Raw genomic sequence first — 16,113 nt, forward strand, 5'->3', positions numbered from 1 at the left:
TATTTCTTCTTATATTCACTGATTATAAACAAATTGTGTTTCTACGCTGGCTAAAATTATTGCAACTATTTATTTTGTCCGGTTGTTTTGAGAAAATTTTGCTTCTCAGTTCTTGTATTCAATTCGACTATTATTTAGTGAATTTTCCGTCGTGGCTCGAAGTAAAACGTACAGTGGTGACATTAAAAGCAGAGTGATTAATTTTTATAAGAATGATCTAAGGCAAGTCGAAATAGCCAGAAATATACAAATTCATAAATCGACACTGTCGGAAATCATCAAACAATTAGTTCGTACTGGTAATATATAATAATACCATTAAAAACACTGGTAGACCAAGAAAGTCCTTCAAGCAATTGGACCGAAAGATTTTAAATGTTGCGAAAAGAAGTCCTTTCCTGTCTTCAACGAAAATCCTGGGTGAAATCGACCAAGCAGGACCATCTGGCCTTTCAAGTCGAACAATAAGGTGAAGACTGTGAAAATGGCTTACATAGTTATAAACCTGCCAAAAAGCCTTTGCTCTCAAGAACATTAAAGCTAGGCTCGAGTTCGCTCAAAACCACATTCACTGGACACCAAATGATTGGAAAAGGGTCGTATTTAGTGACGAGTCTAAGTTTAATTTATTTAGACGTGATGGCGTGATTCACGTAAGGCGACCTAAAGGCCAAAAATTGGATCAAAAATACATTTGTCCCACTGTAAAACATGGCGGAGAATCTGTAATGGCTTGGGGGTGCGTTTAGTTATTTGGTATGCGTCCTCTACACAAAATTGAGGGAAGAATGGGCAAGTTTATACATAGAGGTATTTTGAGGAACGTTTTGGAACCCTATACAGATGAGGTCATGTCGCTTAAATTCACCTTTCAACACGATAATGATCCAAAGCATGCTTCCAAATTGATCAAACAGTGGTTAGAATAGCAAAAAATACCTATTATGAAGTGGCCGTCCCAAAGTCCTGATTTCAATCCAATTAAGAACTTATGGGAAATCTTGGATCAGAAAATTCCAGACTAAAAAGTTAAAAATGCCATAGAATATTCGAATTACTTTCAAAAGCTTGGCAGAAATAGATCCAGCTATAATTGAGAAATTAATTAGTTCAATGCCAAATAGAATGGCAGATGTAGTGAGGGCTAAAAGATATTACACTAAATATTAAAAATTTGTTTCATTTTTCATTGTTATAGTTAATTATTTGAGCAAAATAATTTAATTGCAATAATTTTAGCCAGCATAGAAACACAATTTGTTTATACCAATGAATATAAGAAGAGATAGTACATTCCTTTTCTCTGATAAGTAAAGGTAGTTCAATAAAGGACGTATGTACAGGGTAGCGCATTTGTCTCTTCGATCAAAATTTAAAACAAAAATATAAATCATTTTAAAAATTGCAATAATTATGACCATTACTGTAATCGTTCTGTTGCCAAAACATCAATTCTAAAAAATTATTCCTATTAGGCGTAACACTTCTAATGTCACTGAGTATATTAATAGGTTTTGCTGAGACTAAGCGTTTTCCAAAATATACACTTGCAGGCACTCTTAGAAGAATTCTCATGAAGTTTTATGGGGCATAAATATGAATATATGAAAATGCGTGGCATTCGTCTATTTTAGTGCCTGTTTGCGAAAAACCCTCGGCCAAACAAAATTGCACTCGAGAGGAAAATTGTTTTCAGTTTTATATCCGTGCATGGTCTTCCATATAAAAATAATATTTACAGATAGTTATAAAAGTTTTGTTTATAAAGAAAGTTTTTACATCGAAAATACATAAATCCTTCCATAGGGAATTTGACTCGGCCAATACATGACAGGCGAGATGTGAACTTTCCTTGAAGTTTTTTTAACTGAATTACAACTTTTAATGAAGAAGTTAATCGAGAGATTAGAACTTCACACTCAAAGCAATCAGCGAACTTTATATCTTGTTGTGAAGGCATAATGGTTGTTATACAGGAAATTTAATGGGAGTTTCATTGAGTTAATTTTCTTTTGAAAGGTTCGTATATGAAATTCTGCTTCCTTTGCGTTACAGTAAGGTCTTTGGTAGGAATGTGAGAGCCAAGTTTAAAGCTTTTTATTAAAACACTAAAATGTTTGCAATTCTTTCTTTAAAATCATATCTTCGGGTGGTGGTGACGGGGATTATTTTCTAGACACTGAGTAAGTAATTTAAATTCAGAAATGTGAACGGAACTTTCACAAATGGGGATTAATGTTCAATTAAGTCTCATCTCAGGAAAAGTGATTCCTACGGGAAATTCTCCATATTATTTCGTTATTTATCTCTCGGGGTAATTAGTGAAGCTGTATGTAGGAGGATCGTGTACGGCTCCAGGTCAACTTAACCGGGCCCAAAAGGGATTTTGTGAAATTTGAAGACAAAATTGAGCACTCAATATTTCGTTTTACTGATAGTTCTCTCTGTTGTTCCATATTAAACAAGCATGCGCCACTTCAGTTCCGGTTAAAAAATGAGTATAGCATGGGGTAATAAGGACAAGGAAGAGAAAGCCGGAAAAAAATTCAGGGTACCTACTGGAAGTAGCTTCTACTGTGTCGGCGGGCTAAAGCGGTTAGTTCAGGTTAGCCATTATATCAGTTGTTTTGTAACTGCCTTCATCCCATTTCCAAGTTTTCTTTTCATTTTTCATTTTACTCCCTCAATAAAATCACGTTCATTGTTTAAAAGACATTCCATTCATTGGTGAAATTTGATATTTACGCTGAACCAATTACTGGCGAATTAAAGCAGTAATTTGTACTAGTGCAATTATCGCCATATTTTCCTTTGTTGCTTTATGTCCGACGTTTACTTGCCCGTTATGTAATGATCTTGCTGCTTTTGTGTCTAACCAAAAGTAATTGATATTTTTTATTTACTTATTATTATATTTATCGAGGTTTTTGCTTATAATAATACATAGTAAAGTAGGGATAGTTGGCACTACAACTGGACATTGAAGATGTATGCACTCGTGCGTAAGGTGTTAGGAAAGTCTTGTCGTACGATAATATACATAAACAAAAACATATCAGACATATTTTGTTTTTAAATCTAAACTTTTTTATGCATATTTTCCAAGTCTTAAGCATTTATATTCACTGAATATTTTACAGTGAATTATCGAAATTTTTAAAATATTCGAATTGTCCAAATGTGGTTATCGGGCGATTTTCGCCTATAAGTTTAAATATGTCTTAACCGCCCATCATTGCTTTGATAAAATATTTGGTGTGTTTGGTGAAGATGAACCATTCTAAAGGACTATATTCAATAATAATTTGACTATATCTCATTGAACCTTATGTGCTGCCACGAAGATTAAACGGGCAACTTTATTTAGAATTCTTCGAAACAATTTTGCCGACTTTTCTGAAAGATGTACCTTTAATAACGCGGCAGAACATGTGGTTCATATATGATGGAGCCCCATCTTATTTTAGTTTGGAAGAGCAAAATTATTTAAATTTAACGTTTAGAAATCGATAGATGGAAGAGGCGAACCAGTCGCCTGGCCAGTGAAATCTCCGGATCTTAATCCATTAGATTTTTTTATGAGGGCACTTAAAAAATATTCAACTTCTGTTGAATCCCGAAAAAATATAATTGACAGAATGGAAAATCATTGTGATGAAATATGGAATAATATTGGCGTATTGTAGAGGGTTCAACAATCCACGATTGTTGAAGCAAGGGAATGTCTTAAGTTGGAGAAAGCGCAAGTCAAACCGACTTACAAAGTTTTTCGATAAAGTGTAATATCTTTCATACTGTTTTAAACCTGTATGACTTTATAAATTACATTTTTTCTCGAAAACCGTTAACTCTAGCGACTTCAAACAAGAATACATTTTTTATACAAAATTGAATAGAGATTAACATTTGCTATTCAAAATGTCAAAATATCCATGAACAGAAAAAATGATTTTCAATGGTCAAAATGCCCTGTAGACAGCGCCATCTATGTGATACCGCAAAAACGACGACATATCATAATTTTTCATTGAAAAATCACGCCTGTACCGAATTTCAACAAAATCCATCAATTACTTTTCGACTTACTATTAAAAAAAAACGAATATAGAAATGGAAATTTGACACCCTGTAACTTTTTCAATATCGACTTTTCGAAAAAAATTTACATGAAGTAATATACGTATTTCTACGTCTACTATTTGGATCTGAAAAATTGTTCATATCTTCTGGTACACCCTGTAGAATGGTGGTATTTCAAGTTTCGATGTGGTGATTTTCACTTGGATGACGAGTTTCGCTCAGGACGACCTGAAGAAATCGTAAACAAAAAAAAACATTTCTGTTGTAAAAAAACTGGTCGACGAAAATTAGCATGTGGCATATCGGCAGATTGAGAATACTTTAAGAATTAATACACCTACAGTGTAAGAGATTCTGCACAACCGTCTTCATTAAAAAAAGAGTTTGTTCCTTATGTGAACCTCATCAGCTAACCAACTATCAAATGCAACATCGAGTAACATGTTGCAGAAACATGCTAAAAAAAATTGAATCAGGGAAGTTACCCAGTGTTAATTTTATAGTTACTGGTAATGAAACGTAGCTATATTACTTTGATGTTCCAACTAAGTCCCAGTCGAAAGTATGGGTACTTGAAGATCAAGAAACTACAACAATGGTAAAACAAGCTAGATCTGTTCGTAAACAAATGATCGCTGTTTTAGTAGCAAAACGGGGAATAATTAGTCGTGTTGTATTAGATAGTCAAAAACTGTTACTGCAAAATGGTACACCGAACATTGCCTGTCTCAAGTTATTCAGTACTTTAAAAACTTTCGACTAAATCCACGACTCCTGGCTTCTCCATCAAGATAATGCACTGACACGCCGTGCTCAACTAACTACAACATTTTGGAAAACTCTGGTTTGCAGCAACTAGAACATCCTCCTTACAGCCCAGATCTTGCTATCTGTGACTTCACACTTTTCCCCTATGCAAAAAAACAATTAAAAGGTGGACGTTTTCCAAATACAGATGAAATGATAGCAATCTGAATTGAAATATGCTCCGAAATACCTCCAGAAAAGTGGGAGCAAATATTTGCAAAGTGGTTTCAGTGTATGTTGAAGTGTATTAGTTGTGATGGAAAATATTTTGACAAATGTTAATGAATAAAATCATACGACAAGACTTTCTTAGCACCCTACATACATACTAAGTTATACGTAAACAGATACTCGTATTTATTTTGGTGTGTATTTTACCTCATATCATGCACAGCTCCAACCCATCAAAACAAAAAGATCTTCATTTGTGCACTAGTTTAGGTTAAATTTGTTTTCCGTTGTAGTAAGGTCATTTTAGCATAAAATGCATTATTGTATTACAGATGCTTGAATTAATTCTCGCTGTTTACCAATAGAGATCCGTAGTAGCGTAATTTCCATATGGCCGAAAGAGTCTTTTGATGTACATAACAATACCATTGATGAGCTTTAACAAACAGTGTAAAATATTAGATAAGATAGCAAATTACATAGTTGTGGTTCTATTGAAAATGTTGAGTTCGCATAAAAAAAAACATTTGCGGGGAGCACTATGTTTTTGCTTTCATCTCAAGAAATCCGCTGCTGAAATCCACCGTTTATTAGTGAAAGCTTATGAAGAACATGCGCTATCACAAGCAATTTGCAAAGATTGCTTTAGACGATTTGAAAATAAAGATTTTGACGTTAATGAAAAAGAGCGCCCTGGTCAACCGAAGAAGTTTGAAGACAAAGAATTAGAGGAGTTGTTGGAAGAACACTCATGTCAGGCATTAAGGGAGTTATCACAAACACTTAGGGTCGATGAATCAAGGTCAGTAAGCGTTTAAAAGCAATGGGAATGATCCAGAAGTTAGGAATCTGGGTCCCGCATGAATTGAAAAAAAGAGACATTGCTCAACGTTTAACAATTTGTGAATCGTTGCTTCAAAGATAAAAACGAAAGACATTCTTGCATCGTATAATTACTGGCGATGAAAAATAGATTCATTTTGACAATTCTAAGCGGAAGAAGTCATGGGCGCATCCTGGCAAACCATCAACATCGACGGCTCAGCAAGACATTCATGGAAAGAAGATTATGTTGTGTATCTAGTGGATCAAATCTGTATAGTACATTATGAACTTCTATCGCTGAATCAAAGCATTAATACCGAGCGCTACCGAGAACAATTACTCAATTTGAGTCAAACTCTCAAAGAAAACATCTGCAGTACGCCAAAAGACATGGCAACATTATTTTTGTTCATGACAATGCCAGACCACATGTGGCAAAATCAATCAAGGAGATCTTGGACCCTCTTGGATGGGATGTCCTACCCTATCCGCCCTACTCACCAGATATTACTCCTTCAGACTACTATTTGTTTCAATCCATGCAACCCAGCTTTTCGGAACAGCACTTCAAGACCTTCGAAGATATCAAAAAATGGCTAGATGAATGAATCTCTTTAAAAGAATCTGATTTTCTTTATCGCGAAATCCATTTGTTACTCAAAAAGTGGGGAAAGGTAATATTAGCGAAAATATCTGCCTTCCCCTATTCAAATAGAAATTTCCGTTATTTCAACTAGATTTCTATTTGCAGCGGTAAGAAAATGTCTCAAGGTATCAATATTGTACAAAACTGAAATATTTTAGTCTTGAGGAAGTATTTTTCGAGGACGTGTTTCATGAAAAGAATTCTATGGACATTGATGCATCACTGTACATGATCGCTGTACAATGTTGCATTTTATTTACATTCTTGCAAACTTCCCAAAAAATATCGATAATTTTCGTTGCACTTACTAGATTTCCCTGATCCGAGTTATCTTGTAAACTTTCAAGTTACAAACCACTTTAATCATTTTGTATTTAATAAATGGGGATGACAATTAACGATTCTACAGCATTGGCCATTTTCCATACTTACAGAGGACTCGCAAGATGAAACCGACCTGTACTGGTTTTGTCCGGAAATCGATGAACCACATCATAAAATAGGGATAATTGCCCATTGTAGGTAATGAAATGATGAAGGACATTACTAATCAAACACCAACGTGCTGTGTGATATTATGAAAGTGAACTAGGAGGCAAAAAAGGGCGTGCAACATAAAATAGAAGAAAGAGGCTTCACAAGATAATGAATTAATATGAATTTGCGTCAACATGCACATAGTACTTATCTATAAAATTCCCAATTTTTCATTGTTTAAAGGGCTGTAGTTGACAAGCTATTTCGGATCGAGGAAAGGGTTTTGCATTTTCCTACCTTGCTCTTGAAAGATCCATCATAACATGAAATACTCGCATAATCACTTCCATTCAACTGCAAAAATGATTTTCCAATATTTTTATGTTTTAGGAGGTTTTGAAATTATCCTCTTTAGCAGATCTTGCGAAACTAAAATGTTAAAGTGCAAACCGAATAATTGCACATTATAGCCTCCTAAACTAGGAAAAAATGACAAACTTTATACTCTATTATTTCAAATGCATACTTTAGGGTTGCTAATCCTTTTTGGGCTATTTTGTTTGCCCTAAAAATATCTTCCTAAAATAGATCCTTTCAACCTCTTCTTCTTTTTTTAAAGAAAAGAGTTTCCAAACAGGAAAAGAAACGGAGGCTCTTTTCTTTTATAATAGGTTTTATCCATTAGTAGTTTCCAAGCTATCAGGGGCTGAGGCACTACTACTCGCGTTTGTCCGCAAATTCATAAAAAGTTCCTGTTGGCTTCGCTAAAATACTTTCCATCTTTTAAGAGATTTTCAGTCCCCATCTAACTTCTCTGCAATTTGCAGTACTGACTGATACTACACCTTATAGAATTAAGCCAAATGCAAAACAATGATATATTTTGACATTTAGTTACAAATTTGGAAACTTACCTAAGACTATGCTGATGGTACAGGTTAGATCCCGTTTAACGCAGCCGGTAATCCAGAAACGACAGAAATATCCGCACCGAAACAGAATCCGCGAATGACTGGCCAAAGAGGGAAGTTCTCTGCCAGAGTTATTCTGGACCACATCTGACTGGAACGCGCTAGCGCAGAAAATTTCCGTGTCACTGTGTTATCATTCCAGACTTAACCCTCTACATCTTAATAAACCCAATTTTGCTGGCTAATTAGGCATTTCGAATAAGAGAAGAACCTTTACTTTTATAAATATTTATTCAAATCTAGTCAAGAGTGCGGCTAATCCAGTCAGTAAAGGAGGACACTCTAGCAAGCACCGAGAGGGAAACCTGCACCTCACAAATCCAAAGGAGACTACTCCAACTTGGAACCCACTGACGATCATGGGACCATTAGAATCGCTACTACAGGCCCCAACATTTTCTTCTTCAATGGTGCCTGAAGTGCAAACATGCTGATTTTCAACGATTTGCCCAAGGAAGTAGAGACTGCATCTTAAATTCGTCATAATCTCTAATTACTTGCAGATGCGTACCTATTGTATCACTGCTGTCACTCGTAATACCTATAGTTAGGAGCTTAAAAACAGAGAAATATTATAGATATTCAATACTGATCCTATTCAAAGAGAAAACCAACAGATCCGACAAAGATGGGGGCATTTCCAGGAGCTAAACCTTTTATTTTAGACTGTAGGGTTGTTGGATCCTGTAGAGAACATCCTCAGTTGGGCAACATTTTACAAGGAAGGATTCCATTGGGGTTGTACGCGATGTTCTTTGGTTACCAAAGCTTGCTGAGTGTTCAAAGCTTCGAAAATAGAGTGGTATCCCAAGCCTTCCTGGGTTTTAGTGACCCTACAAGAACCTTCCTCTAATTTATCAACTCATGCGTTTTGTCAACTTACTCGTCAACACAATGGGCAACAATTAAGACAAAATCTTCTCTAATTAAAGTGCCCTCACAGAAACCTCATCCATTTAGGAGCAGACCTACTTGGTACCCAATGGTACCAATAGGAGCGTCCTATAATTCTCGACCTTGGTTTTTCCTCGATTGAGATTACTCTAGATCCATCTAGGTTCTAAGTGGAAAAAGTCAATCGTGAATAAAGTGAAGAATTAAACATATCTCACCAATATTGTGATGTAACAGCTATTTGCGTAACCAGTTAAGAAATATACAGTTTTGTGTAACGAGTGGTAATCTGCTGGATGGCTCAGCGGGGTTCCGCTATATGGAACGAGTTATAAAATAACATTTCCTAATGTGGTTTATATTCAGTTTTCCTAATATTGCTGTAAGATGAAGAAATCAGAATACACATATTCAAAATACGCTCTGTATCTAACTACAGCATCCTTTGTTGTTATAGGCCCTATTTATTAACTGAGATACGAAATGAAGGTACCTGCTCTCATTATGCAACTAGTTATGAATTGAGACCTGCTCCGTCACTGATTTCGATTACGAAAACTTTCGTGTTAGTTGTGAACATTAGAAAGGGTTTTTTTTGTTAGTGACAATTTTAATTCACTTACCTCCTTTATTGGCACAGCTAAACAAGTAGCTATAATAGTCAGCAATGCTACCACAAACTGCATTGTTTTGATTTTAGGATTGTATTCAATTACCTAAATGGACAAGTTCGTCAAATCTGTTCCACGTCTAATTGGGGTATGTATGATATTTATACCGATATGTTTGTATTTATCATGATTATGATACTGGATTGACTAAACTGATATGAAAGCTATTAATTTACCATTTTTTTAATGGATCAGACATATATATAATCCCAATTATACTTAATTTTAATTATTTATACAGGGTGGTCCAATAGCTATGGGCCTCTATTGCTATCTTCTAAACCGTAAACGTTACGAGTTCGGTTAAATTAGACAAAAGTTGTCGAATTTGATAACAAATTAAGATCTCGAGACACTGTTGCCAAAATTTGTTCGGTTTCGGAAGTATTGGGAAAAGATGAAATTTTGCCGAAAAGATGGTTCGTTTTCTTATACTTTTAGGTTTGTCTTTTGAAAACTATAAATTTTATTTTGCTCCTAAAACTCTAATGTAGAACAAAATAAATTAGGTACCTCTGTTGAAATAAGAAATTAATGGCGATTAATCAAATCAATATTATTTAATTAATAAAGCATGGCGCTGAAATATCTCAATTAATTACAACAAAGGCACACATACTACAAATAATTACAAATGTTGAAAATGTCCCCCATTATTTTGAAGACATTTTCGAGCAAATGTAAACATGTGATCTAGGTCGCTGTTGAATTGAATACAGGACCGTATTTAAAAAATTGAAGTTGGCGTTGATATCTCAGAAACTAAAAGTACTATTTTTAAAACTTAATATTAGTGTGTAGAGCTTTAAACACCAATAAAATGTTGTAAGAAAAACTTTTTTGGAAAATTCTTAATTTTCGGTTTAGTTACAAAAAACGTTTTTGGCAAAATTTCGTTTTTTCCAATACTTCTAAAACCGAACAAATTTTGACAACAGTGCCTCGAGACCTTAAGTTGTCAACAAATTTGATAACTTTTAATTTAACCGAACTTGTAACGTTTACGGTTTAGAAGATAGCAATAGTGGTCCACGGTAATTGAATTACCTTATAGAGCTAATTATTGATTTTTTACAAGATATGCGAAGTTTATTTTGAATTTAAATGTGTCTGCCATAGGTCTCAATTGATAGAAAATCACCCGTTCAGGTCCACTGCAGGAGAAACAATCCAGCATTACCCATATTAATATGAGAATTAACCCATAATAAGTTTAGGTTAAATTTTTGGAAATATCTGAAAAATTTCTACAACCTTAATAGTCCAATCCATTAACCAATAAATCCACTGCGGATTTTTCTAAGTCTTCAACTGAGAAGAGTTTCCATTTAGATCAGTCTAAATTAACGGAAAATCCTTAAGGTATGTCTGTTCCAGTTGTTGAGCGTAACGAGATCAAATCCGGTTATTTCAAATTAAAAGAGAAAAGCACTGTTTGATTGAGATCAGATTTCTCGAAATGCTCATTTCAGGTCACTTCCAAAAGCGAAAAGCATGAAATTCACATGAAAGTCATTGACTAGTAGTAGGAAAGGGAATGAAGCTCTGTGGCTAGGACCTAATTAGAGCGTTTTCCGCTCCACTCACTTTTTCAACGTTCAGACCAGTTCATGATAAATTGAATAACGTAAATAATATAGCTCAGCTAGATCAGTCTATGTTTCTGGAAAACCACCTATCAGATCAGTCCAAGTCACTTCGAAAAATTAGTTTAGGTTAACTTAGTTAAATCCAGGTTAAGCAAGCTCCCCCGAAGAAATGCCGAGCGGTGGTCCAGGGGGAACACTACAGTAAAGAGAGGAGAAGGTTTTGGTAGGTATTTGGCAGTTGCTTGACACACGGAGTCCCACCCTACCAGACCGAATAAAATCGTACCAACAATGGTCTGGTGCGTGTAAATGAATTTCCCCCCAACTTAAAAAAAAAAAGGTTAAGCAAACTGGTTCTGTAACTAGATAGATCTGAGCAAACAATCTTCGCCAGAGGTTTGCGGAAGAGAGAACGTGGGCGAAAATAATCTGGAAAGCCCTGCTGACAAAGGGCAACATCGTGAATATTATAAGGAAGGACAAAAAAAACTGGTTGTCGATAATCGAAATGTGACAAGAAATTATAAGAGGCAAGGAAAGATGGGAGCAAAGGAGGAAAATAGAACAGAAAGAAAGTAGAAAGCCTAAGAAATTTTTCATCTCCCTCTTGGAGTAATGCTCACTTGGCCCCGGGAGGGATTATTGGGTGAAGAGAGGGAAGGAGTTTAATCGATCGGCGATCCCGGAGGACAGTCAACCCACAATTCTTCTATCACATGGTGGGCATCTACGAACGTCCTGTGTCATGGCCACAAGTCTTCGTGCAGATTCTCTAATCCTCTAGAAAAAAAAGGTTACCAAAAGCAATGTTTATCTTAGGCAGGTGATGATAATTTTCGATCTCATAAAATGCCCCTTGGAAAATAATTTACAAAGAGAGAATCATTCCTTACCTGTCACGTTCCTCTTATGGGAACACACTACTGATTTATATCAGTAAAGATATTTCTCTCATAATTTCGTAAGAAAGAGTAATTCGAGCATACGGTTTATTCATTCAATCATACCTCACGGTATACAGGGTGTTATTTAAGTACGCTAGCCAAACTTTAAGGAGTGATTCTTTGGATGAATCTAAAATGAAAAGTTTATATAAACATAGGTCCGGTAATGCTTCGTTTTCAAGAGACAGGGTGTCAAACTTTCTTTTTAATAGTTAATTATTTTTAAAAACTCCTAAATAACAATAAGACGCAAACTAATATAATGTTGAAACTTGGTGACAGTTTTTAATATAATACAAAAGAATCTTTTAAGCTGAAAATTGTTTGTCTTCTTTTACTAGTGGCGTGCACAGCGGGAACGCCGGAAATTTAAGAAAAATTAAACAAGAAAAACGCTTTATTAAAACTACTCTTAAACAAATAGTACGCAGTTTTTTTTAATAAAAATAGATTTAAAGATAAGTAATACGAAACTTACAATAGTTGCTGAAAATGTCCTCAAACTTCAATATAAACATTAGCATGCCTCAACATCGATTGCTCAATACGTTGAAATATTCCCGGCGTATATCTTATCTGATTACATAAATCCCATATCCGTCGTATTAATTCTTTTTCAGTATTCACCGGAATTCTATAAACGAAGAACTTTACATGCCCTCAAAAGAACAAATCTAATAGATTTAAATCTGGTGACCTGGGTGGCCATGACTACGTAATGCGAAAAAAAAAACAAAAGTTTTGAAAAAGTCAGTGGTACATAAATAACAATAACAACCATAAATAGCATTGCCAAAATTTAACAAAATCGGCTAAAGGATTATTAAGATTTTTACAAAAAAACGATTTTTAAGAAAAGTTTGACACCCTGTATCTTGAAAACGAAGCATTACCGGACCTATGCTATTATAAACTTTTCATTTTAGAATCATTCTTTGAGGTTTGGCCACTTACTTAAATAACTCCCTGCATAATGCTATCCCCTTTCTAAGGGCCTTTCTCATAGGAGTTATGTCAAGCATTGCCACCCACAGAAGCACGTGTGAATATTCGCCTAAAACTTAGTTTTAAACTATCACAAATAATAGATTAAATTTCAAACATTTTGGTAAACAATACGGGACTCACACATACCTTATAGAGCTCTCTACACTAATTGTCGTTCCGCTCGGTTTACATCCAATGATATCATATCTCGTTCCTTTTGTTCGAGGATCCAGGGAAAGCACTCGTTCCGCTGCCCTTAATGAACACGAGCAGACAACTTAATTCCCTCTAATAAAAATAGTAAGTTCACACCGAAAACTCGTTTACTGCATTCCTGCGAGTATGGTGCTAATCTAGAGACCATCAAGGTGTGTTAACGACCCACCGCCCTTCCTGGAAGTTCATTAAAGCGTTGAAAATGGGGTTCAGGAGTCAGGATACAGGGCGGGGCTGACTCCGAATTCCTTTATGTACGGTAGATATGGTAGGGTTGGAGTAAACGTTTGTGAACAAAAGTTGTAGGCCACTGAGATTTATATTAACGTGGTCCGATGTTACACAATGCAACAAAGTCAGATCAAAATGAATACATAAATAAATAAATGCCAATTGGGGATCGTTCTGAGTGACGCAGCTCTGTACTAAAAAGGGCAGTAAATAAGCAGAATTCGGTAGATAAGCACAAAGATCCCGAGGGAGGGGCGTTACATGGTTTAATTTGCCCTCTACCCCGGATGTATCATAATTTATGCCGCGAAATTTGCTTCGTTAATAAAGTCGAGCAGGCAAATTTGTTTTGATTCCAGTTGGGCGCTATATTTTAGAGGGAAAAAATGAGGTTGTTATGTAGCTAAAATGGGGATGAGAAATATATTTTCTTGATCAAACAAGGAAACCCTAAAAATATTTTCTTCATCAGGGGTTGCTAATAAGACCAATACACATACTCGAGAATGTGGTTTAATATATTCAACCTTCATACACATTAAGTGATTTCACATTACTTTGGCACACATGCACCATCCAACTCGCAGTAGCCGGGTTCGCAGAAGCATCCTATCATAATATCATAGGGACAGATTGTACTATTACACGTGTTCATACATTGATTGCTTCCGGTACAGATTCTCAACGGTCCCTCGCAGACAATTTCATCGCATTGGTTGATATCCAGAGTGAGAGTACCTGTAACAAAGATTATTATTATTATTATGATATTTTGCTGCCGGAGTACCTCCCATCAAGATAGTCGGCTTTTTTAGGCATTTGATGCACTTTTTATAATCCAACAGCATCTATTTATCGCATTTTATGTCAAAATGCTTAATTATGTATTGAAAAAAGCTACCAAAAAATTGAGTTTTTTGCATTTTTCAATATGGCCGAGGCCAAAAAGTGATACATTTTATATACACTTAGATTTGCCATAAAAATGCCCAGCATTAGAAGAAAAAACTGGACCTGCAGCCCATTCTGAAAAAAAGTTATTTCATTTTGAAATTTTAAAAATCGTTTTTAGGTTAAAATTAACAGTAAAAGAACGAAAAAATGTGACGAATACGCAAGGGTTTCCCAAGTACAATGTGTGATTTTTTTCATCTTTTTCGAAAAACCAGTTTTTAAGTTAAAAATTATAATTAAGAAGATGGAGGTTTAAGGGTTTTTTTGGTTTAGGGGGCGGCAGTAAGGGTATTTTGCACAACTGATTGGCATTAGAGGGTTATAACTTATGTACTTACATGCCCCTTTAGTTAGGTTTTCAATTTAGATCAAAGGGCATTTAGGTCTTAATGGGGGGTACTCTTTCCCAATCTTGGAAACTTAAGTTCTGACGTCAATATGACTCCTCTAATGGCCTCAATCCTGTCTAGTGAATTTAGCGTATAACGAGGGCAATTTTGTGACATATAATGGGGGCAGTTTTTTATCTACATCGTTTGCATATAATGCTCATCCTACAATGGTTGCGAAGCCCGAAAATAGTCTGTTGGCTATCGTCAAGGGATTTAAATAGGATTAGGAAAAAATTAGAGACCTGCAGGTCGTATTGTACAACCCAGATTTAAAAAAGAAGTTTAAACTCCGGATTTGAGATATATTCCATTCATTATGTGCTACCTGAAGCGATACCTGAAGTAGCGCTCGAGATTGTTACTCGAGATTAAATTGAAGGTAACCAACTAGACTTAAAGGGCTTAATTGTATACTATACTGTATTATGGATATAATATACAGAAAAAATCGTTAGTAATTACTTACTTCCTATTAACAGCAGTGATAGAGTTGCCACGATTAAATTATTCATTTTCGTTTAATATAAGATATTTTAATTTCACTACGAAAAATATACTTATTTGTGTAAAAACGAATGATTGTATTATCTACCTGTGCAAATTAAGAAAATATTCCATTCAATTTATAGCTTATATTTTTCAGCATTACCGCGATTTAAGTAGCAAAATCATGTTTGAAATATTCAAAACGATGGTTTTTCCTTTTACATTTACTTATTATTGTTGGAACAATAACAATCATTGGATTATATATATTATACAGGGTCGTCCCTACTACTACTACTACTACTACTACTACTACTACTACTCAAGTTTTAGGAATGTCGGATGTATTGGCCAATGGAAAAAAACTCTATTTTGTCATATTTTAGCAGTTTTTAAAAGGGGGATCCGGACGAGCAGGGTCTCTCTTTCGAATCTGGACGGAAAAAATTGGGGACAAATGAAAAAAGTGCTAAAAAACATAAAGATATATTTTAACTTATTACTTTATATATATATTATTATTTTCATTAATAAATGTATACAAGGTGATCCAGTTTATAGTAGTAGGACTTCAACAGTCGATAGAAGATCTTTTTTTTAAAGATAAAAACGTAATATAACGGGGTGGCAAATTTCAAATGTTTTTTTTTCATTTTTTAAAAATAATTCCTGCAAATATTAAGATACAATAATGAAATTTGATATTCTGGGATTTTCACAGCGCCAAAAAAATGAGCAAAGTATACTATTTAATATCAAATCACAACTCCCA

General features: G+C 34.9%; 1 protein-coding gene across 2 annotated transcripts in view; it reads right to left on the reverse strand.

Moving 5' to 3' along the window:
* LOC136409692 (C3 and PZP-like alpha-2-macroglobulin domain-containing protein 8) overlaps window positions 1-8,007 on the reverse strand; it is a 121,564-nt gene extending 113,557 nt beyond the window's left edge. Inside the window, exon 1 of one of the 2 annotated variants that reach the window (XM_066391370.1) lies at window positions 7,921-8,007. The gene's annotated coding sequence lies outside the window, so the exon portion shown is untranslated. The remainder of the gene's footprint in view (window positions 1-7,920) is intronic. The other variant, XM_066391371.1, reaches the window with a different exon arrangement.
* Window positions 8,008-16,113: the final 8,106 nt, after the last annotated feature.

Source organism: Euwallacea similis, chromosome 6, assembly GCF_039881205.1.
Source record: "Euwallacea similis isolate ESF13 chromosome 6, ESF131.1, whole genome shotgun sequence".
NCBI classification, from domain to species: domain Eukaryota; kingdom Metazoa; phylum Arthropoda; class Insecta; order Coleoptera; family Curculionidae; genus Euwallacea; species Euwallacea similis.